General features: G+C 38.4%; 1 long non-coding RNA gene across 1 annotated transcript; it reads left to right on the top strand.

The window, feature by feature from the left end:
- The first annotated feature begins 1,186 nt into the window (after positions 1–1,186).
- Positions 1,187–2,865, top strand: LOC139302729 (uncharacterized). The gene is made up of 4 exons (XR_011598915.1): positions 1,187–1,254; positions 1,915–2,064; positions 2,225–2,271; positions 2,357–2,865. It is a non-coding gene; the product is annotated as an uncharacterized lncRNA (long non-coding RNA).
- Positions 2,866–4,037: the final 1,172 nt, after the last annotated feature.

The following is a 4,037-nucleotide window of genomic DNA, read 5'->3' as shown; positions in this document are numbered from 1 at the left end:
GGGGCCATATGCTGTAGGTCATTTTGGTAGACATTGATAAATAACCTACTCTAATACAGTATGAGGACTTGTTGGAAGGCACTGCCCATGTGATTATCACTGCTAATCACTTTCTTGTCTCACCTTGTACAACAGCTGCTACTGAACACTAGTCCTGTTCCATCTTTGAAAATGGCGACATGCTGCAGCAATTGACAATTTACAGTCTAACAACATCGCAGTGGACTCTCTTCTGTCAGATTCAAAGACAAAGTTGCCAATTTACGCTTTACAAGCATGCATTTTGTCACGCACATGTACCCAATTGGAGGATTATCTACTTCTGGTACATATGCATCAGAATCTTCATGTCTATAACAACCCTGATCAAATATGCTGTACGGCCAACAAAGGCACTACAGTAATTATTTCCAGGCTGAACTCTGTGTATTGTAAATGGTAACTGGTATCTGATAGTAACACCTCATCTGATTGTATCAAAAGTTCACGGAGGAAAATCACAAAGCTTTACACCAATAGAAAACAACCACAGAAGAAAATGTTCCACTTGACTGGCCAATCACCACTCATACTTCCTTTAATGGAAAAGTCTGCGCAGGTCATGATATCTGTCAGTAAAACCTGTTTCACTGTCTTTTTAACTCTCAATCATCGTCACATGGACCGGCTGCACATTTGTCTGGTTGTGCTCTTAGGTAAGTCTTTTGATTAAAAAATGATAAAGTTCCATTTTGAAAATATTACCTACATTCTCGTTGTTGTGTTGAGCAGGATCCTGCACCTGTTGTTTTGTGAAATCCTGTAACAATGAGCACATTTCAATCTGCTTTTACAATTGGGTTTATATTCCAGGAGTTGTTTCCTGCAGGCAGGACTGGATCTCTGGATCAGTGTTGGAGGTGACAGTCAGACCAGGAGACAACGTCACTCTCTACTGTGACTGCAAAACATCACCTGGAGTATACATAGTGTGGTACAGGAACTGCTCTCATGAGAACCAGCCTTCTCTTGTCCTAACTTATGCTTCACAGAGAAAAAACAGGGATTCTGTAGGCTATTTTGATCCCCTCCCTCGTTTCCACTTTGTGAGCAACAGTTCCTCTAAATCCTTTGACCTGCTGATCGTGAACATCACTGAATCTGATGAGGGCCTCTACTACTGTGGAACTGCACAGTTGAAGGTGGAGGATAAAGAATACATTACTTCCAGATATGTTTACACATTCGGCAACATCACAACAAGGATCATATTCAGTGAGTATTCTGGTCTGAATTGTCTTTGTGAAATATGATTATATGGAATGTAATCATTTGCCTAAATGGTCATCATACAGTAGGAAAATGTGCCTGGATAGCGTGCACTGATATTAATGATATAAAATGTGAACCATCGTGAAGTCTACCATACAATATATACTGCGTGTGAAGATTATGTGCATCAACAACCCCCAATCTGGAGCGAAATAGTGTTAACAAATAATTCTTGCCCAATGACGGACCTCCTGTATCTGAAGTGTTTTAAGTCAGTAAGTGTGTTTCCATGTGTATTTTATTGTTATGCATAGTGAGTTTTGGGATCATTTCACATTTGAAGTCCGAGAGAACAGGCTCAAACGGGGTCAGAGTTTGCACTCATTCAAATGAGATCAAGGTAGGGTCAACACTCTGTGAAGAACTCTGAGCATGGGTCTTGGCAGAACAAATAACAATGCAGAATATCTTTGCTTTCTGTTCAATGAAAACTTTAGTTCCCCACAAACCCCTCTGAATTTTATTTGGAAAATATCTGGGTTTCTTGGTTCCTGGGGTCATGGAACAACTGCTACACTTGTGTCCACATACAAAACGTTTCATTCTGACATCATTGTGAGATTAGAGTTTGATGAAGCTAATCGATACAACTTTGTTTTTGAGACCTTTCAGACCCCTGTGAGCCTCATCACCGCGAGAGTCCACGAGGCTGTGGTGTCTGCAGGAGTCTGCTGTTCTCTCTGTGTCCAGCTTTTGCCGTTCTCTCCTCTCTCCTCTCGGCTTTTGTGATTTATCACATCTGTGGGAAAAAAGGTAACTATCACATTTCTCACTTTTTGTGCTAATCTCAGAAATATCCTTAATAATTCATTCACAAAATTAATTTAAATGACAAACAAACCTGGATTCTTTTGATTTACTTTGTGAGTTTTGAGTGTACCATGCTGTAGTGATGCTGTGTTTATTTCTGCAGCTAAAGAACCTCAAGTTGACACTCGAGGTCAAACAAGACCGAATCAGGTAGGTTGTAACATTAGAATATAATGAATCACGACATTAGATCAGCGCTTGATCACGATTCTAATCAACAAATGTCAAATCTTAGGATGAAGATGTGTGTTATGCTGCACTGGAAATCCGTCAGGCATCGCAGAGACCAAAGAAGAAGAAAGCCCAGAGTTCTGACTTCAGCACATATTCTGCCATCAATACTTCTAGGATGTAGAGGGCCTGAAACAAAAGAACAAACAAAATAAATTGTATAATGATGATTAATAATGAGCAGTATAATTCATGTATAGGGACACATATAGAACATTATATCTCTTATCTTCCCCATTTAAAGCTGAGGTGAAAAGCAATGTTTTTTGAAAATGTTGATACTAAACTACCTTTTTGTGTCAACTCTCCTCTGAGGATTTTTTTTCCTATATATATATAGCACTTGCAATGCTATTAATTCATCTAACACTTCCACTGTTTCTAGGCTATCCACACCGTTGCATGAGTGGCACGAACCACATATGCATCTTGTGCATCTTACTTCCTTACACCACTTGAATAACAGATTGAAAATTGATGAGCTGTATAAATAAAAAACTTCCAGATAGAAAACTTGTTTGTTGAGTACAATTCAGCTTCAGATTCACCTTTTTCTGACTGAAATCGATCTGTAACATTTCATAATGCTTGTGATGGTCGCTTGTCTGTAACAAGACATGATGGCTATTCAGGCACCGGTAGAGTTTGACTCAATTCCCAGGTGTTTGATATGTTGGAGCTGATTCTGCTCCGGAGAATACAACTCAAATTAAAGCTTTTGGTTTAAGAATATATCGTTCAAAAGCCAAAATGTCTACAGTTTAATTTTCTTACTTAGCTTATTTGTTCAAGGATGGCCCTGCCACACAGTTTCCAAGAAGTTACAAGACAATGCAGAGGTGACTGTGACGCCAACCTCGACCACATCGTGTGGCACCCTTTAATCAGAGAGGCTCACAGGAAACCCACAGTGACAAGCAGCCCCTCATACGACTGCAGAGCTCAACGTGTTGACAGGCTGAAGCTGCAGGTTAGTGCACAGCTTCAATGTCCACAGTTCACTGTGCACGTTGAGAGTCCAGATTATACCTTAAAAAGCCACAAACACACACACACAAACCAAATCAAACCAACGACCACAGAAAAGCTCCTGGTCCAGTTGTGTAAAGTAACTAAGTACATTTACTCAAGTACTGTACCTAAGTACAATTCTGAGGTTTTATTTTACTTGAGTATTTCCATTTTATGCTACTCTATACTTCTACTGAACTACATTTATTCAAGAGCTATAGTTGCTTGTTACCTTTCAAATTAAGATTTATAAACATCAATTTATAAAATATGACCCATTGTTACAGATTAAACTACCAAGAGTATATGAAGTAGTTAAAATTATCATCTTGACCAACCACAACATTACAGTACACCTAACATATTAATACATCAATAATAATGATCCAATAATATGATAATATAACACTGACAGTGGCCACTTTGCATTATGAGTACTTTCACTTTATACTTTAAGTACATTTTGTTGCTAATACTTGCACTATTATTTCAGTGAAATCTTGAATGCGGGACTTTTACTTGTAATGGAGTATTTTTATACTGTGGTATTACTACTAAATAATTTGAAAGCTTCTTCCGACACTTTTTTTCTCCCACTAGATCATTGTATTATTGTATTTCAAATGCTTTAAATCAGTTAACTGTATTCACATGGTAGAAACCTTCACTGGCTG

This window comes from Enoplosus armatus, chromosome 2 (genome assembly GCF_043641665.1).
Source record: "Enoplosus armatus isolate fEnoArm2 chromosome 2, fEnoArm2.hap1, whole genome shotgun sequence".
Classification (NCBI taxonomy): Eukaryota; Metazoa; Chordata; class Actinopteri; order Centrarchiformes; family Enoplosidae; genus Enoplosus; species Enoplosus armatus.
This window is presented reverse-complemented; position numbering and strand designations above follow the sequence as displayed.